The sequence below is a fragment of the Musca domestica genome, unplaced genomic scaffold (assembly GCF_030504385.1).
Source record: "Musca domestica strain aabys unplaced genomic scaffold, Musca_domestica.polishedcontigs.V.1.1 13, whole genome shotgun sequence".
Taxonomy (NCBI): Eukaryota; Metazoa; Arthropoda; class Insecta; order Diptera; family Muscidae; genus Musca; species Musca domestica.
Genome location: NW_026712172.1, coordinates 14671088 through 14693933, shown reverse-complemented (window position 1 = coordinate 14693933; position 22846 = coordinate 14671088). Strand labels below are relative to the sequence as shown.

General features: G+C 38.6%; 2 protein-coding genes across 2 annotated transcripts in view; both read left to right on the top strand.

The window, feature by feature from the left end:
• Positions 1 to 22846, top strand: part of LOC101887870 (ras GTPase-activating protein raskol) — a 414153-nt gene that overhangs the window by 135448 nt on the left and 255859 nt on the right. The window lies entirely within an intron of this gene.
• The window catches only part of LOC101899810 (uncharacterized), a 125627-nt gene continuing 115756 nt past the window's right edge, over positions 12976 to 22846 (top strand). The window contains exon 1 of the mRNA XM_059118646.1: positions 12976 to 13318. The gene's annotated coding sequence lies outside the window, so the exon portion shown is untranslated. The remainder of the gene's footprint in view (positions 13319 to 22846) is intronic.

Sequence of the window (22846 nt, the reverse complement as noted above, 5' to 3'; positions counted from 1 at the left end):
TTCATGTAACTATCAAGGAAACAGTGGAATTCGAATAAATGGAATTGGATAGGAAGAAGTCTTTACAGGCAAGCTGAAGAGTTTTTTTAAAGACTAGAATAGTTTTTTTTTAAGTCTAGAAGCTAGTTTTTTGGCTTCTAGAAGGAGGTTATTCTAGGCATCCAAAAGAGGTGTATTCTTAAGTATTTAAAAGTGGGCTAAAGGATTCTTTAGGATACCGCTTATGTGGTATCCTGGTACGAGCTAAGAAGATCTTAATGATGTCCAAGAGATACCCATATTAAAGATTGACGGGGGCAATTCAAAACGTCCAGAAAAGAGTCTTAGTCTTTATAGGAGTCGAAGTCTTTATAGTCCTGCCGACGTGAACTGAACTCCAGAGAGTCCATTTTAGGGGAACTGAAGGGCAGACCTCGATGTTGCATTAAGAGATATATTTTGGTAAAGCAGTTAAATGTCTGTTCGACTTTGAACTTCTCTCTAAGACTTCTCTATGAAGAGAAATCTTTGAAGTCGTTGTTAATAAATTTTTATCACAACAATATGCGAACCTCTCCCTATTTTGAAGTCGATTGCAGTAATCTAGCGAGGACTGTTAATTTATTTGTATGTAAAACACGCTTTAATCGCTTGGTCTTAAGTAGAAAACTGTAAAAAAATTTAAAAACTTCATATCAACCTGGTGCGGTAAAAGAACTTATTTTGGAATGACGAAATCTGAAGAGAAATATTTCTTCAACATTAAAATTATTTTTATTTTATGAAAACTAGTAATTTTCGATCTAATTCCAATAAAATTTTGAAGAAACTAATAAATAAGTAAAAACACCAAAGAAGACCTCGAGCTCTATTTAAATTGGATTGGAAATAATTCGAAATAAGAGGTCGAATTAAATAATAAAAAATCTGAAAACTGTTGTAGTTTCCTTATCAAGACATGCTTTTTTATGGTTTTCCAATAAAATGGTCCTGCGACGTATCAAATAATAAAATTACTGCAAAAATGATCTTTCAAGGCAACAGAAAAATATTAGAAATTGTCGTTTGGATTTCAGGATCCCCAAAAACTATAAAAATAAATAAAAAACTTCATATCAACTTTGAAAAGAAGATGGACACATTTTGGAGTAATGATATTTGTAGGAAAATGGTCCTTCGCCATGAAAATCATTTATATTTTACAACAAGCATTGAAACTTCCTTATGAATAAAAATACATTTTTTGATTCTTCAATGTAGTGGTCCTTCGACGTCTGAAATAATTTCGTTACAGCAAAAATGGTCCTTCGGGGCATCAAAAAATCCTAAGTCCTCTTTTTTAACCTTTTAAGGCACCAGATAAGTATCACAACTTGTCACTTGGTCCCTAACTTGTCATTTGGTCTTTCGTTCACCGGGAAAGTGCAGGGTGGCGCAAAAGTTATACTCCTGTCAGAAAATGCTATAAATTTTACGATTGGTCCCTAATGACAGTTCTGTTGTGATATTTTTGTGGTAAAAATATGTGAAACCGCGGAATATTGGTGACTATTTATCTAACCAATAATCGGTGGTTGAAATTTGGTACAACGTGAATTTCGTCGCAGATTTCCTGGCCTGGTTCAACGTTTTTTGGTGAAACACTACGACGTTTAGCCGCTCGCCTCGAAGAGACTGGTACAGCAAAAGATGCTGGCAGGCGTGACAGACCTCGGAGTATCAGCTCTACACAGAATACTGCTGCTACAGCCGAGGATGTCATCGACATTGAGCAGACGACGTGGCACGCAAATGGGTATCAGTCGACGGTCTTTAGAGCGAATTTTGGTACAAGATTATAAGATTTTTCCCTACAAAGTCCAGACGGTTCATCAGCTGCTAGCTGTTGACCGCCAATCGCGTCTAACGTACGCTCAAGCTATCCTTAATATCCATAAAGAAAAAGATAATTTTTCATCAAAAATAATCACGAGTGATGAGGGCGATTTCTATCTTAGCTGGTATGTAAATAAGCAAAATTTACGTTCTGGTGCACTGAAAATCCGCGCGAATCCCACGAAGAGCCATTACACCTGCTCAAAGTCACTGTCTGCTGCGATGTTTTTGCTGGAGAAGTCATCGGACCTTTTTTCTTCGAATACGTCACGGGCCAAACGGTTACTGTGAATAGTGAGCGCTATAAAGCAATGATCAACGATTTTCTTTTTTGGGAAATATGTGCTTCCAATAGGACGGTGCAGGGGCACACACTGCACGTGCCACAATCGATATGCTGAAGGATGCATTTCCCGGTCACCTAATCTCCCGTTTTGGAGATTTACACTAGCCAGCAACATCGACTGATTTGACCGCTCCAGACTTCTTTTTGTGGGGCTTGTTGAAATCGCGGGTTTATGTTAACAAACCTCAGACTCTTTCAGCTCTTAAAGATAATATCCGTCAAGAATGTGAGGACCCATCGCCGGAATCTTTGGCCAAAAGCTCAAGAGAAATGGAACAATAACCGGCAAGGAAGACCAAAAATCGAAAACGTGGGAACGGGAGTTCTGAACGCCAATAAAATGCCCGTTCAAGGCCCTCAACCAGAAAAATATAATTCTCAACGTATCGATGACTTTGAGGACATTTCTCCTCATTGATGGTCCTTCGATGTCCCCAAAATGCCTTATTATATTCAAAATAATAATCAAAATAATCAAAAATAAAATCAAAATAAGCTTGTGTTGGCCATGAGCAAAAATCAAGGTAGACTGAGCGGTACGCACATTGATTTAATGGTCCTTTGACATCTTTAACATTTTTATACCAAAGTCTGCCCGAATGTTGCTCTGCGGTATTTTGGTCCATTCCCGGCGAAGCGCTTGCTGGAGATGATCCACACTTTGGTATTTTTTTAGTGCCAAACTTGCTTCCAAAATACTCCCTACACTCCGGATTGGTATCCGGAGATTTTGGTGGCCATTTTGCGCTGGAAATGAAGCGAGGAAACTCATTTTGTAACCATTCTTGGTTGGCGCGTGCTGAGTGCGATGCTGCTGAGTCCTGTTGGAATGTCCAAGGTCTGCGGCCAAAATGTTTGCGTGCCCAAGGCTTTAATACATCCTCCAGATTATTTTCGCAATAATATTCGGGATTTATTCTGATGCCACGGTCGATTAATGCGTGCGGAGAGCGACCATCGGCTGTTATGGCGGCCCATACCATCGCCGGCGCTTGAGTTCTGGTGGCCTACCGAAGGTGCACATTTTCGGCTGACCTCTTTGGCGCTTTCAAACACAATCATTTTGTTTGTTTACAAACTGCTGGACAACGAATTTTTTCTCATCGGAGAAAACCACATTCGGCAGTTCACCACTTTCGGCTAAGCGAAGCAACTCTTTAGCTCTTGAATTTCAATGGCTTTACCCGGAGCTCATTTTTTAATATTTGCCGAATGGAATATTCCGATGTGTTCAGCTCACGAGCCATTTTCCGCCACTGCGGCGCGGGTTTCGATCAAGTCGCTTCTTTACTTTTCGAACCATTTCTGCTGATTTTGCTGTTATTCCTTTGAGTTGATTCTCATACCGAATATCTTCCAAAGTTTTTTTTTTTGTTAAAAAAAAAAAATAAAAATTCCTATCTCCCAAAATTGGCTACCCTTTTCCTCCAAAGATTTTCGAGATAATTTGTTTATGAAAAATACTAAAAAATAAAATAAAACCAGCAACAACTCTTGATGACGATCCATTTACTTTGGAAATTGAAATATTTGTCTGGCGGAAAAGAGAGGCTTGTGGTATGAGTACGAGCATGCGTAGCATTTCCACGTCGCCACATCTACCTTCCTCGCTCACTTGCTTCCTCCCTACCCAACATTCATAAACAAAGTTAGATGTCTTCCACTGACAACAGCCACTAAGCCATGCCAACCCCATTGTACACCGTTGTTGTAATCCACCAGCCAGCCAGTCAACCAGCCTATCTGTCGGTTGGTTTGTCTGTCCTCTTATTGTCACGCATGCAACCGTAACAGTGTAATGTTAATAATGACAGTGTCCGGACTTGAACATGTGTACCAGTCGAAGCATGGCGCGCAAGCTCACTCAAGCCGGCAATGGCTTGCCGAAGGGCGAAATGGTGGTGATAATAAAATACAAAATAAAAATTAAGCCGCCGCAAAGAGCCTAGCCAGCTTGACTGCCAAGCTGGCTGGTTAGTTGTCTGTTGTTGAAGCCATGAATGCGTCTGGCTGGAAAGTGCCAACGGTGGAGGTGGTGTGGTAGTGGCTATTGTGAAGAAATTGCGACTTGATTTGTTGTTAAATTTCCGATCGGGACGAAAAGATAAGTCCAGTAGTACGTACGACAAAATACATATTTGTTGGGATATCACTCAGCATTGTCGAGGGTGGAAAGCGGCGATTCTTAAGTTGCAAGCCATGGCAAGTGTGGTGTATATTGCTTCGAAAAGGGGGGAGAAGATTATTTTCCATATGTTGGTGGTGGTATTTTCGGAAATATTCTGAACAGCATAAAGTTCTATGTCGGTTTAGCGATGCCCGGCCGTCTGTGGAAATCACTCTAGCTTTCGAACGAAATAAAGTAGGTTGATAAAATTCTTCTCAAATGTATACTATGTCTGCAGGACCTTTGGTATTGAAAATGAACCATGTAGGTCCACGTTTGGGTATAGCCCCCATATAACGGTACCTCCCGATATTCGGTATTTTCATGATTTCAGCGACATTATTTAACGGAATTGTTTCAAATTTGGAATTTGAAGTTCATAATGGGTACTAGAGCCTAAGACAGAAAATTGTCTGTGCAGGTAAACGTCTTCGTATAGGCCCCTTATATCGGTACCTCCCGATATTCGGTATTCTGATGATTTTAGCTACATTATTCACCGGAATTGTTTCAAATTTGGTATTTGAAGTTCGAAATGGATACTATAACCTATGACAAAAAATTACATATGCAGGTTCACGTCTTCGTATAGCCCCCATATAACGGTAGCTCCCGATATTCGGAATTTTTGTGATTTTCGAGTCATTATAAACCGGAATTGTTTCAAAGTTTGTATTTGTAGTTCTTAATGGATATTGCAGCCTGTGACAGAAAATTGTCTGTGCAGGTCCCCGTCTTCATGTAGCCCCCATATAACGGTAGCTCCCGATATTTGGTATTTTGATGATTTCAGCGACATTATTTAACGGAATTGTTTCATATTTGCTATTTGAAGTTCGTAATGGATACTACAGCCTAAGACGGAAAATTGTCTGTGCAGGTCCACGTCTTCGTATAGCCCCCATATGAAGGTACCTCCCGATATTCGGTATTTTGATGATTTTAGCAACATTTTTTGCCGGAATTATTTCTAATTTCGTATTTGAAGTTCTTAATGGATATTACAGCCTATGCCTGAAAGTTACCTGTGCGGGTCCACGTCTTCGTATAGCCCCCATATAACGGTACCTCCCAATATTCGGTATTTTTGGGATTTTGGAGACATTATTCACCGGAATTATTTCAAATTTCGTACTTGAAGTTCGTAAAGGATATTACAGCGTATGACAAAAAATTACCTATGCCGGCTCGCGTCTTCGTATAGCCCCCATATAACGGTACCTCCCGATATTCGGTATTTTGATGATTTCAGCGACTTTATTTACCGGAATTATTTCAAATTTCGTATTTGAAGTTCTTAATGGATACTGCAGCTTGTGACAGAAAGTTGTCTGTGCAAGTCCACGTCTTCCTATAGCCCCCATATAACGGTACCTCCCAATATTCGCTCTTTGTATTATTTAAGAGACATTTTTAACCGGAATTGTTTCAAATTTGGTAATTGAAGTCCGTAATAGATACTACAGCCTATGCTTAAAAATGTCGTATGCAGGTCCCCTTCTTCGTATAGCACCCACACAACGGTTCCACCCTATTTTCGGTATTTTGGTGATTAAAGCGACATTATTCGCCGGAATAGTTTCAAATTTGGTAGTTGAAGTTCGCCATGAATACTACAGCCTATGACGGAAAATTGTCTGTGCAGGTCCACCTCTTCATATAGCCCTTACGTAACGGTACCTCCCGATATTCGGTATTCTGATGATTTTAGCTACATTATTCACCCGAATTATTTCAAATTTAGTATTTGAAGTTCTTAATGGATACTACAGCCTATGCCTAAAAATTTCGTATGCAGGTCCCCTTCTTCGTATAGCCCCTATATAACGGTACCTCCCGATATTCGGTATTTTGATGATTTCAGCGTCTTTATTTACCAGAATTATTTCATATTTGGTACTTAAAGCTCTTAATGGGTACTACAAGCTATGACAGAAAATTGTATATGCAGGTCCACGTCTTCGTATAGCCCCCATATAACGGTAGCACCCGATATTCGGCATTTTTTGGGATTTTGGAGACATTATTCACCGGAATTGTTTCAAATTTGGTATTTAAAGTTCGTGATGGGTACTACAACTTATGACAAAAAAATACGAATGCAGGCCCACGTCTTCGTATAGGCCCCTTATATCGATACCTCCCGATATTCGGTATTTTTGTGATTTTAGAGCCATTAAAGACCGGAATTATTTAAAATTTGGTATTTAAAGCTCGTAATGGGTTCTACAGCCTACGGCAAAAAATTACATATGCAGGCTCACGTCTTAGCGTAGCCCCCATTCAACGGTACCTCCCAATATTCGCTCATTTTATTATTTAAGAGACATTATTAACCGGAATTGTTTCAAATTTCGTATTTGAAGTCCGTAATGGATACTACAGCCTATGACAGAAAATTGTCTGTGCAGGTCCACGTCTTCGTATAACCTCCATATAACTTTAATTCCCGATATTCGGTATTTTGACATTATTCGCCGGAAGTTTTTCAATTTTCGTATTTGAAGTTCGGAATCGCTATGACAAAAAATACTTTTCCTCGTCCTCGTATGTCCCCCGATATTTTTTTTGTAAATTTTTTAAGTTCTTTCCCAATAGTGGAGGGTATTAAAAATTCGGCCCGGTACATCCAATTTGGTGAAAATCGGTTCAGATATAGCTTTAGCTCCCATATATATATATGTTTCATCCGCTTTGGTGTTTAAGTCAATCATATTCGTAATATGCATTTAAAGACAATGATACTTGGTACTAGATATCTTATAGAGCTCGGAAATACCTTTGCCAAATTTTATCGAGATCGGTTCAGAATTGGATATAACTCGCACATATATTTTCAACCGATTTCGGGTTAATTGTGCGCCAAATATCCAATATCAGTTCAAATGACCCGAATTTTGGCCGAACTAAGGTGCTTTTTTACTTGTCTTAAATGTTTTGTACCATATTCCCAAATTGTCCAACATATCGAAAATTGCGGACCCTGGAAACTTTTTTTCTAATAGCGCATTTTGCTACAAAATTTTATCTGGATTAACCCACATTATCAGGATTTATTGCTATAGTATAAATGTGCTATTAGTAAGGTACCCTCTCCACCAATATATCTTCCTCATAACATGATCAACCTCCTAATAATTTTCCTTATAACAATTCTTCTTAATCATAATTATTCTTTTGCCGATTTCTTTCTTGTTCTCCATTTTCATATTGCTGTCATTAATTTTCGGTGATTTTCATTCTACTTGTTTTCGTTGGTTTATTTTTTATCATTTGTATTGTTATAATCGTACCGTGTTAACAAACCCCCCAAAAAAAATCTTAAAACTCCCTCCACCACCCCCCGACCAAAATCCAGACACAGAAACCAGTTGGGTTGCCAGTGATGCATTACATTTTCATTATTACACAGTGAAGCCAATAGATCTGACAAGCAAACAACCAGCCAAGCATGCATACATATGTACAAACATACCGCTTACCACTTCCTCTGCCCCGTGACACAAACTTCAACCCATTCTATCAGATTCATTGCAAGGCACATTTATTTGTGCGGCAACAAATCACCAGCAATTATCCAATACACGCATTGGCAACACTGTATCATGAGAAGCCTCATGTATTTAGCTTCTTTTTCTTCGCCTCCTCCTCCTATTTGCTTTTGTTGGTGTGCAATGTAAACAAACAAATCACAATTGCTGTTGTTGCAATTGTAGTGGTAAAGCGTTTTTTTTTTGCAGTGACAAGAGTAACAACAACAACAATGTAAAGAACTTTTTTAAGAATGAAATTCAATTCCATAACATTCCGTTGGATAACAGACAGAGAGAGAGAGAGAAACATTGAGAGAATATTGGGGTTTTTTAAATGAGCAGCATAAATAATGGGAGAGGCATACAAAAGAGACATAAACAGGTGGGAACAGTTTTATATTTTAAGTTGTTGGAATAAAACATAGAGTTGCCAAGCAAGAAATAAAATGCTAGTCATATTCATGGGATTTCAATGGATGGTTAAGATCTGACCAAATTGGACACTTCAGAAGGACACATAGACAAAGACTAATGAATATACAGACAACGGAATGTTGGTCTATCTATAATCGCCAAGAATCAAGAGCAATTTAAAAAAAAACAAGAAATGTGTTTTGAAATCCCAGTTGGTTGACCGGCTTTGGGTATGCAAAATTATGCTGATAACAATCTGGCTAAAAAAATAGAGACATGTATACAGGTTGAGATGAAAAAAACTGCAACAAACTTCTGACTGCTGTCATTTCTAAGCCACTCGTCCGACAGCTGTTAAAATTATTCAAGCAACAGCTCATTAAATTGTTTACAAGCGTACAAAAGCATTTTGGTGAGAATTTTCCAGAAACGAAGAAGTCATTCGTGATAGAATTCAAGTGGCATAGTGTGATTTCTTTATATTTGGCTGGAAACCCACAAGTGGCTATCATTAGAGCACAAATCTTCTGTGTCTCGTCTCGTACCATCGCTCGTTACCGTGATACTGGTAGCGTAGTCCGACGTCAAGGAAGTGGACGGAAGAAAACAGCAATATCAGCAGAAATGGTTCGAAAAGTAAAGAAGCGACTTGATTGAAACCCGCGTCGCATTGGCCGAAAAATGGCTCGTGAGCTGAACATATAGCAATATTTTATTCGGCAAAGATTGAAAAATGAACTCGGGGTAAAGCCATTGAAATTCCAAAAGTGCAAGAACTTACACCGCATCAGAAAGAAAATAGACTGAAAAGAGTTAAAAAGTTGCTTGGCTTGGCCGAAAGTGGTGAATTGCCGAATTTGGTTTTCTCCGATACCGAAGAGAAAACATTCGTTGTCCAGCAACGACAATTTGTAAACAAACAAAATGGTCGTGTTTGCTTGCCAAAGAGGTCAGCTGAAAATGTGCACCTTAGGTTGGCCACCAGAACTCAAGCGCCGGTCATGGGGATATTGTGGGCCGCCATAACAGCCGATGGTCGCTCTCCGCTCGTATTAATCGACCGTGGCATCAGAATAAATGACGAATATTATCGCGAAAATATTCTGGAGGGTGTATTAAAGCCTTGGGCACGCAAACATTTTGGCCGCAGACCTTGGACATTCCAACGGGACTCAGCACATTGCACTCAGCACGCGCCACCCAAGAATGGTTACAAAATGAGGCGCACAATGGCCACCAAAATCTCCGGATACCAATTCGTTGGACTATTGTGTCTGGAGTATTTTGGAAAGCAAGGTTGACACAAAAAATACTAATATGTCGATCACCTGTAGCAAGCGCTTCGCCGGGATTGAGCCAAAATACCGCAGAGCAATATTCTGGCAGCGTGTGACGGTTTCATTGACCGTTTGAAGGCCATAATTCGTGCCAAAGGTGACCAATTTGAACAAATCTAAACTTATTCTAAAATTGGATGCTATTTCCGACATTTTTTGCTTTCATTCAATAAAATTTAAAAAAATGTAAAAATTATGGCGTTTGGCTTTGCTGCAGTTTTTTTTATCTCACCCTGAATATATTTCCTCCCAAGAGACATGATGTCCGAAGTTATTACTTCTCTGTCAAATTATGTATACGTACCAAAGGATTGAGGATATAATAAAATACCTTGAAATTTAGGTTTCGCTGTAAGTCTTCTAACAATTGGTAGATATTTTAGCAAGACACACATTTTTGTGACGTCTACTAAATTGAATTTATTTTTGCATTTTTATTTGTAGGCAACCCTGTTTCTATCTGAGCAAATTTCAAAGCTCTCTACTCTCTAAACATATTGGGAACAGTGTAATTGTTTTGTATTGCTTAGTAACCAAAAGTAATGGAGACATTTTGAGGCCTTAATATGGGCCTTTAAAGTGGATTTCAGTGTTGTATTTATGATACGGTAGAAGTAAGTCAAAAAGTATCGGTCGGTTTTGGCGACACATGTGTACCCTCAGCCAATGTACAATTATTTTAATATTTTTTCGACCTCTTTTATGATTATTTAAATATTTGACCCTTTATGGAGTAGGTTCCGAAGGAGTGGACCAATATTTGATAATTTTCCGAAAATGTTAAAATGTGCGTGAGGTACCAGATATAGTCGGCCGAAATATTCCATTTTCATACTTCATCTAATACAGCTAGAATCAGTAAGGAAAAGTCAATAGTCGGGCGGGGCCGACAATATGATACCCTACACCACTATGCTTATTAAGGAGAGCTCCCGTAAAAAATAATTTACGGGAAGCATATCCAATTCTGAATCAATTTTCAACATTACTATAGAGTGTATTATATCAATTCGAGAAGGATTATATTAAAAAAATATATATCGGAGCTGAGTTCCATAAAAAGGAAACGTACATCCGGAAATTTACTCTATTTGGTCTGACTTTAGCCATTATTTTCACAATAAACCTGAAATCGAATTAAGGATATATATGGGAGCTCTATCCAAACCTGAATCGATCTTGAAAAAAATTGACAGAGGTATTTCCGATCTTGATAAGATAACGGGTGCCAAATATCATTGCTGTCGAATGCATGTTACGAATATGAGGGACTTAAACACCAAATCGGATGAAATATATATATGGGAGCTATAGCTATATCTGAACCGATTTTCTCCAAATTTAATTTACCTGTTTCGAGACTGAATTCGGTGGGATGTACCAAATTACTGGTCATTTGGACTAATATTGGCCATTTGGTGCACAATTAACCCAAAATCGATTGACGATATATACGGTAACTAAATCCAAATCTGAACCGATCTTGAAAAAATTTGGCAGAGGTATTTCCGAGCTCTATAAAGAATCATGTTACGCTTGTGAGGGACTTTAAACCGCAAATCGGATGAAACATATATATGGGAGCTACAGCTATATCTGAACCGATTTTCACAAAATTTGAAGTACTTATTTCTAAACTGAATTCGATAGGTCGTGCCAATAATCAGGTTAGTTGGACTGATATTAGTCATTTGGTGCACAATTAACCCAAAATCGGTTGAAGATATATATGCGAGTTATATCCAAATCTGAACCAATCTTGATACAATTTGGTAGTGGTATCTCTGGGCTGTATCTGATACCAAACATCAGTCTTGTGGGGTGCATATTACGCATGTGGGGGATTTCAGGGCCCTATCTCTTATCTGGTACCAAATATCAAAGTTGTCGAATGCATATTACGAATATGAGGGACTTAAACACCAAATCGGATGAAACAAATATATGGGAGCTATTGCTATATCTGAACCTATTTTCACAAAATTTGAAGTACTTACTTCTAAACTGAATTCGGTAGGTCATGCCAAAATTCAGGTCATTTATATTGGCCATTTGTGCACAATTATCCCAAAATCGGTTGAAGATATATGGGAGCTATATCTAAATCTGATTCGATTATCACCAATTTTAATAGGGTTTGTCCTTGACCCAAACAAATATTGTTTGGAAAATTTCATCTCAATCGGATAATAAATTCGACCTCGGAATGGCATGCATAAATCGACTCAGAAAGTGATTCGATGAATATCCTCAAAAGTTATTACTAGGCTTATCACGCTTCTACAAACAAATGCACAAAGACATAATACTCTTACCACTATGTGGTGTAGGGTATAAAAATTCTTTTTGGTGGTCCATTGATTCATTTGAAAAAATCTTCGTGTCGTGTTCTTTTGACTCTTTGGAAAAATATTGTGAAAAATTCACGCTCTTCTGGAAAATATTCATAAAGCTGAATACATTTTCCTATATTTCCATCCTTCAAACTCTTCTAGTCTTCCACAGAACCAAAATTATGATGCTGATACTTTTGGAAAAAATTTTTAAAAACAACGTAAAATGGTTGGTAGGGCTTTGGAAACATTTTTTTAAAAATTCCAAGTCTAGAACTCCGTTGGCCCTCTGATTCAAATTTTCTTTAAAAGGTCACTATTAGAGCTTCATTGGTCCTTTTAAAATATCCTTAAAATCCACCTTAAGAAATATCCTGGGTCCTTGGGAGAATATTCTAAAAAAAATCCACATCTGTCGGTATGTTAACAAGTAAAAAAAATTTAAGTTCGTCCTGGCCAAACTTTTAATACCCTTTACCTTAGGGTAAGGGAAAAATAAGAGCCCGTTATAACCCACAAATTCCAATTTTTAGACAAATTCATGGGAAAACGTGCCAAAAATCATCAAAATACCGAATATCGGGATGTACCGTTAAAATGGAGGCTATACCAAATCGTGGACATGCAATGTTTCGCCACACGATCTGGGGCCCATTATGATCTACAACTACCAATTTTCAGACAAATCAGTGAAAAAATGTGGCAAATATCATCAAAATACCGAATATCGGGAGGTACCGTTATATGGGGACTATACCAAAACGTTTACCGATATATTTCATTTTCAATACCAGGATACAATACAAATTGCTCTGCTAAATTTTGGCGCTCCACGTCAAATAATGTGGGCTGTATCGTGATTTCAATAAAGGCCCATTGAGGGCTCTCATGCCTTCTCTCTCACCACTGTCTTGCAGCAATTCTCTCCAATTCAAAGCGCTCTCCCCAAAAGTTTGCTGTTTGTTTGTTTGCGTGTGTGTGTGTGTGGGTTTGGTTGTTTTTGGTTTTGCGTTTCACAAAAATTGCCGCTGCTGACTTTAGTTTACTTTTAGCTGCCGGCCCAAACGACGGGGTAGAACGGTTCGAATTAGGAAAGAAAAAAAAAACAAAATAAAAGTTAGCGGCCACCGACGAAACGTGAAAGCGCGTGAGACATACAACTAACGACGGCGATCAAGCAAAAAAATAACAACAAAAATTGCAGGACGGACGCGTGTTTTGTTTTCTTAAGAGATCGACGGACGGTTGGACGGTATATGTCGGCGGTTCGAAAGCGGCGGCATAGTTTGGCAAAGTTTTTTGTTTTCTAAGCAAAGAAACAACAACAAAGTGATGTAGGTTTTTGTGAATATTTTGCTGCTATTGTTGCTGTGGCGTGTTTTTAATTTGCATTTCATATTTATTTATTGTTTTTTTTTTCTTGGAGGAAAATTGAATTTTCCTTGAAAATCTTGGCTGAAAGTGTTCGCGTTCGCCAGTGTATCGAATGTAAAAATAGATCACTGATCTAATATTGGAAATAATGAGTATTGTGTTGTGAGTTTGGATTTTGTGTTCGGAAAAGAAAACATGAAAACAAAATAATAAATCGCAAATGTGGATAAAGTGCGTGGATAGAATTAAACAATAAATAAATAATAATAAAAAACGGAAAAAATTATAAGTTTGCGAAATTGTTGAAATAAATAAAATCTTATAAAAAAAAACAGTGAAAGAAATTGAACAGAACCACAAATAATGAAATGGAAATAACATTTGTGAAAACCAAACAAGTAAAAAAAAAAACAGCTAAGTTCGAACAGGCCGAACTTCTAATACCCTCCACCATTTGGAAGGAAATTGAAAAATTTCAAAAAAAAAAAAAAAAAAAAATCCGGAAACTACCACTAAAATGAAAACTTTTATGTGGACCTGCTTGCGGAATTTTTTGTCATAGGCTGTATCATCCATTACGAACTTCAGAAACGAAATTTGAAATAATTCCCGTAAATAATGTCGCTAAAATCATGAAAATATTGAATATCGGGAGGTTCCGCTATATGGGGGCTATACGAAGACGTAGACCTACACTGACAATTTTCTGTCATAGGCTGCTGTATTCGTTACGAATTTCAAATACCAAATTTGAAACAATTCTGGTGAATAATGTCGCTCAAATCATCAAAATACCGAATATCGGGAGGTACCATTAGCCCCCATATAATACGAAGACGTTGACCTGCACAGACAATTTTCTGCCTTAGGCTGTATTATCTATTACGAACTTCAAATACCAAATTTGAAACAATTGCGGTGAATAATGGAGCTAAAATCATCAAAATACCGCATTTTGGGAGGTACTGTTATATGGGAGCTATACCTAGACGTGAGCTTCCACGGACAATTTTTTGTCATAGGCTACAGTATCCATTACGAACTTTAAATACCAAATTTGAAACTATTCCGGTGAATAGTGTCGCTAAAATCATCAAAATACCGAATATCGGGAGGTAGCGTTATATGGGGGCTATACGAAGACGTGGACCTGCACAGGCAATTTTCTGTCATAAGCTGCTGTATCCATTACGAACTTCAAATACCAAATTTTGAAACATTTGCGGTGAATAATGGAGCTAAAATCATCAAAATACTGAATATCGGGGGGTACCATTATATGGGGGCTGTATGAAGACGTGGACCTGCATAGACAATTTTCTGCCTTAGGCTGTAGTATCCATTATGAACTTCAATTACCAAATTTGAAACGATTCCGATGAATAGTGTCGTTATAATCAGCAAAATATCGAATATCGGGAGGTACCGCTATATGGGGGCTATACGATGTCATTGACCTGCACAGACAATTTTTTGGCTTAGGCTATAGTATCCATTATGAACTTCAAATACCAAATTTGAAACGATTCCGGTGAATAATGTCGCTTCAATTACCAAAATATCGAATGGTACCGCTATATGGGGCCTATACCAAAATGTGGATCTGCACAGACAATTTTCTGCCATAGGCTGTTGTATCTATTACGAACTTCAAATACCAAATTTGAAACAATTGCGGTGAATAATGGCGCTAAAATCATCAAAATACCGAATATCGGGAGGTACCATTATATGGGGGCTATACCTAGACGTGGACCTGCACAGACAATTTTCTGTCATAGGCTATTGTATCCACTACGAACTTCAAATACTAAATTTGAAATAAATCCGGTGAATAATGTTGATGAAATAATCAAAATACCGGATATCGGAAGGTACCATTGCATGAGGACTATACGAAGACGTGGTCCTGCACAGACAATTTTTTGTCATAGGCTGTAGTATCCGTTACGAATTTCAAATACCAAATTTGAAACAATTTCGGTGAATAATGTCGCTAAAATCATCAAAATACCGAAAATCTGGAGGTAGCGTTATATGGGTGCTATACGAAGACGTGGACCTGCACAGACAATTTTTTGTCTTAGGCTGTTGTATCTATTACGAACTACAAATACCAAATTTGAAACCATTCCGGTGAATAATGTCGCTAAAATCAACAAAATACCGAATATCGAGAGGTACCGAAATATGGGGGCTATACGAAGACGTAGACCTGCACAGACAATTTTTTGTCTTAGGCTGTTGTATCTATTACGAACTTCAAATACCAAATTTTAAATAATTCCGGTGAATAATGTCACTAAAATCATCAAAATATCGATTATGTGGAGGTATCCTTATATGGGGGCTATACCAAAAAGTGGACCTACATTGTCCATTTTCAATACCAAAAGTCCTCCAGACAATATACATTTGAGTAAAATTTTATCAACTTACTTCATTTCGTTCGGAAGCTAAAGCGAACTCAAAAAGACCTCTTTTTTAATCATCTGAGATCAACAGATTCCACGGATTCGAAAATTTCCAAAAAATGTGGAGGAGGGGGATCTTGCCTCCCTCTATTTTGCTAACTTTGTGATGTGAAGTTTCAAAACGCAGTTCCACGTGTCTTCTGTTTTTATACCCTCCACCATAGTATGGAGGGTATATTAAGTTTGTCATTCCGTTTGTACCACCAAAACGTGGACCTACATGACCCATTTTCCATAACAAAAGTCCTGCAGACATAATACACATTTGAATAAAATTTTATCAACCTACTTCATTTCGTTCGGAATATATATATTCTTTATCAGCATAAAATTTTATGTCTACTTAGCGATGTCCGTCCGCCTATCTGCCTGTCCGCCTGTGGAAATCACTCTAGCTTCCGAACGAAATGAAGTAGGTTGATAAAATTTTACTCAAATGTGTATTATGTCTGTATGACTTTTGGCATTGAAAATGGGTCATGTAGGTCCACGTTTTCATATAGCCCCATACAACGGTAACTCCCGATATTCGGTATTTTGATGGTTCTAGGGACATTATTCACCGGGATTGCTTCAAATTTAGTATTTGAAGTTCGAAATGGATACTACAGTCTATGACAGAAAATTGTCTGTGCAGATCGACGTCTTTGTATAGCCCCCATACAATAGTACCTCCATATATTGATAATTTTAGCGACATTATTCTCCGATTTTTTCTAGTTTTCGCAATTGAATGGCTTATGGCAAAAGTTGCCTATGCAGGTCCACGTCGTCGTTTAGACTCTAATATGACGGCTAAATTTGGTATTTTTAAGATTTTAACAGAATTTTTAAAGGATTTTAATTTTTTTGAGAATTGCCAAATTCGTTCCAAATGGTGGAGGTTATTAAAACGTCATAATCTGCTGGACTCTCCCTATAATTAGTGAAAAAAAAAATCTTTAAATAATTAAAATAAATAATAAAATAATTAAAATGTTATTAAAAGTAAAATTACAAAAAAAAAAAAAAACCTAACATATGAACGTGGGTGCAACGTGTTTCCCCCTTTTTTTCTCTTCTCTTCCTACTTCTTCACTCCTGCTTATGGCTCCGTGACAAATGTGTGTTTGTGTTTGTTTTTTTTTTTTCAATTTTACAATTTATTCGAAACTGTCACACACAAAAAAAATGCTAAACAAGAATTAAAATGTGCCACATCATTGGCGGCGGCGGTGGTTCGGTGTAGGAGGAGGAAGAGGATTAGATGAAATGGGAAGGAAGGGAGAACCAGGGGAGTTCTCTTACTCTCTTCATTGAACGTTAATAAACGGTATTTATCACGCCAACACACAGGCGCGCGCGCACACACACACACAACCATCAAACAACATGCATCTATTCGAAAATGCAACAACAAGTCAACCAACAAAAATGACAATATGACAGAGCCACAAGAGACACGCGTCAGCTGGCAAAAAGTAGACATAGACGACAATAGCACAACAAATAAATTTCGTAGAGGAAAGGGATACCGCTGGGAATTTCAACACAACCCCCGAAGAAATCGATCAAAATTAAAAAAAAAAAAAAAAATGGGACCCCAAGCAGGGCCGGACAGAGAGTTGAACATTTACAGGGTGATATAAAAAAAACTGCAACAAAGTCAAAAACCATAATTTTTACATTTTTTTAAATTTTATTGAATGAAAGCAAAAAATGTCGGAAATAGCATCAAATTTTAGAAAAAGTTTAGATTTGTTCGAATTGGTCACCTTTGACACGAAATATGGCCTTCAAACGGCCAATGAAATCGTCACCCGTTGTCCGAATGCTGCTCTGCGGTATTTTGGCCCATTTCCGGCGAAGCGCTTGCTTGAGGTGATCGACACATTGGTATTTTTTTTAGTGCCAACCTTGTTTTCCAAAATACTCCAGACACAATTGTCCGACGGATTGGTATCCGGAGATTTTGATGGCCACTGGGCGCTGAAAATGAAGCGAGGAACCTCATTTTGTAAACATTCTTGGGTGGCGCGTGGTGAGTGCAATGGTGCTGAGTCCTGTTGGAATGTCCAAGGTCTGCAGCCAAAATGTTTGTCCCCTCCAGAATATTTTCGTGATAATATTCGGCATTTATTCTGTGCGCTGGAAATGAAGCGAGGAACCTTATTTTGTAACCATTCTTGGGTGGCGCATACTTAGTCGGATGGTGCTGAGTCCTGTTGGAATGTCCAAGGTCTGCGGCCAAAATATTTGCTTTTCCAAGGCTTTAATGCACCCTCCAGATTATTTTCGCGATAATATTCCGCATTTATTCTGATCGATTAATACGGGCGGAGAACGACCATCGGCTGTTATGTTGGCCCACACCATCACCATGGCCGGCGCTTAAGTTCTGGTGGCCAACCAAAGGTGCACATTTTCAGCTGACCTCTTTGGCATGTAAACCCGATCATTTTTTTTTTGTTTACAAACTGCTGGACAACGAATGTTTTCTCATCGGCATCGGAGAAAACCAAATTCGGCAGTTCACCCCTTACGGCCAAGCGAAGCAACTCTTTGGCTCTTTTGAGTCTATTTTCTTTCTGTTGCGGCGTAAGTTCTTCCACTTTTCCGAATTTCAATGGCTTTACCTCGAGCTCATTTTTCAATATTTGCCGAATGGAATATTGCGATATGTTGAGCTCACAAGCCATTTTTCGGCCACTGCGACGCGGGTTTCGATCAAGTCGCTTCTTTACTTTTCGAATCATTTCTGCTGATGTTGCTGTTTTCTTCCGGCCACTTCCTTGACGTCGGGGGCTACGCTACCAGTATCACGGTAACGAGCGATGGCGATACGAGACACAAAAGATTCATATTCACATTTAAATGCTGGAGGGCTCTAACGATAGCCACTTGTGGTTCTCCAGCCAAATATAAAGAAATTACACTATCCCGCTTGAATTCCATCACGAATAACTTTTTTCCGGGAAAATTCTCAGCAAAATGCTTTTGTACGCTTGTAAAGAATCTAATGAGCTGTCACTGGAATAATTTTAACAGCTGTCGGACGAGTAGCTTAGAAATGACATCGGTCTGAAATTGGTTGCAGTTTTTTCATTTCACCTTTGGTTGGCCACCAGAACTCAAGCGCCAGCCAATTGTGATGGTATGGGCCGCCATAACAGTCGATGGTCGCTCTCCGCTCTTATTAATCGACCATGGCGATAAATGCCGAATATTATCGCGAAAATTTTTTGGAGGGAGTATTAAAGCCTTGGGCACGCAAACATTTTGACCGCAGACCTTTGACATTCCAACAGAACTCAGCACCATCGCACTCAACACGCGCCACCCCAGAATGAGATTAGAAAATAGGTTCCTCGCTTCAATCAATCCGTTAGACTATTGCGTCCGGAGTATTTTGGAAAGCAATGTTGGCACTAAGAAATACCAAAGTGCCGATCACCTCAAGCAAGCGCTTCGCCGGAAGTGGGCCAAAATACCGCAGAACAACATTCGGACAGCATGTGACGCGGTTTCATTGGCAGTTTAAAGGCCATAATTTGTGTCAAAGGTGACCAATTCGAACAAATCGTAACTTATTCTAAAAATTGATGCTATTTCCGACATTTTTTGCTTTCATTTAATAGAATTAAAAAAAGAAGAAAATAAAAATTATGGCGTCCGACGTTGTTGCAGTTTTTTTATCTCACCCTGTAAATTTGTAATTCGAATGGTTCCGTTTGTAATTCGAAGTATTTCATTTGAAATTCAAATAAAAAATGAAGCCATAAATTTCCAAATTTTATAAAATTCCCGATCATCGATGATGACATTACCATGGCAACCCTGTAAACTAGCGGCCGGCTCTGGCAATGCAAAATGAGGGCGTCAAAATAAATTGACAACTAGACCTACATTTCTAAACAGCAACAAAAAGAACAAAAAACAAGGCTTACCAACAAACGACACAACAACAATAACACAAAGAACCCATTAAAAGAGGTTTAGTGGAAAACGGAGGGAGAGACAAAAGGCATTATAAAAACAGAATGACGGAAGAATCGACACATATTCTACAATAATGCATGCGTACGTACATACTGACATACCTATCAACCGACATTAAGTAAAGTTTTCAGTAGCAACACCAACAACAACAAGTGAGGGGAAACCAAAACAAACGTTTTTCCCTAAAGCTTGAAAATTCTGTCAGTTTTTTAATGAGAAATATTGCCGGCAACCCGACCGCAAGACAAAACCCCTAAAACAACAACAATAATTTGGAGAAAAAAATTAACGCATTTCCGGGAAATCACGCACATAAATGTCATAGCCTAGCCAGCCGGGCTGCTCGGCAGCCATGTATCTACCTGTCTGTCTATCTCTCCCACCACCTAATCGAGCAGCATGTCTCGTGTTTTTATTTTCGTTTTTTTTTGGGTAGGCAGCAGCAACACCGCTCCCCTTACCACGACGGAAGCTAAAACAGCTGTTCAAATGGGATTTGTTGTTATACCCTCCAGCTTGGAATTCTAAATCGATTTAACGATGTCCGTCTGTCTGTCCGTCTGTTGAAATCACGATACAACCCACATTATTTGACGTAGAGCCTCAAAATTTAGCAGAGCAATTTGTATTGTGTCTAGGATGGTTGGTATTGAAAATGAGATATATCGGCCCACGTTTTGATATATCCCCCATATAACAGTACCTCTCGATATTCGGTATTTTGATGATTTATGCCTCATTTTTTTTCACGAATTTGTCTAAAAATATATATTTGTAGGTCATAACGGGTCCCTGTGCGTGTGGCAAAACCTTGCATGTATAGGTCCACGTTTTGGTATAGCCCCCATATAACGCTTCCTCCCGATATTCGGTATTTTGATTATTTTTGACACATTTTCTCACGGATTTGTCTAAAAATTGGTATTTGTGGGTCATAATGGGTTCTAGCTCCAGTGGCAAAACATTGTATGTATTGGTCCACGTTTTGGTATAGCCCCCATGTAACGGTTCCTTCCGATATTCGGTATTTTCATGATTTTTGTCACATTTTCCTACGAATTTGTCTAAAAATATGTATTTGTAGGTCATAACGGGTCCCTGTGCGTGTGGCAAAACATTGCATGTATAGGTCCACGTTTTGGTATAGCCCCCATATAAAGGTACCACCCGATATTCGGTATTTTAATTTTTTACCACATTTTTTCACGGAATTGTTTAAAAATTGGTATTTGTGGGTCATAATGGGTTCTAATGCTTCCTTTACCCTAAGGTGGAGGGTATAGCCCCCATATAACAGTACCTCCCGATATTCGGTATCTTTTGCCACATTTTCCCACGAATTTGTCTAAAAACTGGTATTTGTGGGTCATCATGGGTTCTAATGCTTCCTTTACCCTAAGGTGGCGGATATTTCAATATCGATCCTCCCGAAATAAATGTTTTTTACTTGTTGTTGTTGTTGTAGCAGCTCATACATCTGTGTTCGTTCGGTTTCCATTTTCTGACTCAGTTCAATCAGGTTCTGCCTCTAAGTCCAGTCTCAAAAAGGATGCAATCTGTATGGGTTGTGTCCATAACGAGACTGGAGTTAGGTGAGTAGGCTTGGCTGGGCAGCGAAATAAGTGCAGCGTGTCATGTGGGCCTGTGCCACATGCTGGGCAGATGTTCTGCACGTCGCCATTGATCCGGGCCCAGTAGGAATTTAGGCGGCTGCACCATCCGGATCGTAATTGAGCCAAGACTACTCGGGTTTGTCGGGGCAGCTCTCGTTCTTCAGCTGCGACGGGAGGGGGATGGTCTCCTAGCAAAGTATTCACTCTATATCCTTCAATGGCTTCTGAGACCGCATTAGAGTGAATACTTGTTGTTGTTGTTTTTTTTTTGTTCTATGTTTATACCCCACACCACGAAGTGGTAAGGCTATTATGCCTTCTTGCATTTGTTTGTAACATGGAGTAGGCAGCGAGATAGAGCCATAGTTACATTTGAGGATCTTCAAAGAATCACTTTCTGAGTCGATTTATGCATGCATGTTCGACCGTCTGTCCATGTATTTTTGTGAATAAAATACAGGTCGCATTTATAACCCGATTGAGATGAAATTTTCCAAACAATATTTGTTTGGCCCAAGGACGACCCCAATTGAAATTGGTGAGAATCGGTTCCAATTTAGATAAAGCTCCCATATATATCTTCAACCGAGTTCGGGTTAATTGTGCACCAAGTGACCAATATCAGTCTCCGAAATGCTTTTGTACGCTTGTAAACAATATAATGAGCTGTCACTGGAATAATTTTAACAGCTGTCGGACGATCGGCGTAGAAATGACAGCAGTCTGAAGTTTTTTAGTTTTCTTATCTCACCCTGTATATCTTCATTTTGGGTAAATTGTGCACCAAAAGGTTAATTTCAGCCCAAATGAACTGGCACTTCCGAAGGAATTCAGCGTAGAACAAAGTGCTTCAAAAATCGCTTCAGATATAGCTATAGCTCCCATGTATATTTTTTATCCCAATTTGGGGTTTCAATTCCCTCTCATGCGTAATATGCACGCACAAATTTTATCGACATCGGATTAGATTAGGATATAGCTCTCATATATACCTTTATCCGATATCAGTTTTTTGTGTACCAAATGGGTAATATGAGCCCAAATGGACTGAATTTTGGCACTTCCGACGGAATTCAGCCTAAAAGCAAGTGCTTCAAATTTTTGGTGAAAATCGGTTCAGATATAGCCATAGCTACCATATGTATGTTTAATCCTATTCGGGGTTTCAATTCCCTGTCATGCGTAATATGTCCTCCACAATAATAATCTTTGATACCAGCTAACTTATAGAGCTCAAAAATACCTCTGTCAAATTTTATCGACATCGGATCAGATTAGGATATAGCTCTCATATATACCTTTGTCCGATATCAGTTTTTTGTGCACCAAATGGGTAATATGAGCCCAAATGGACTGCATTTTGGTACATCCGACCGAATACAGTCTAGAAACAAGTACTTCAATTTTTTTGTGAAAATCGGTT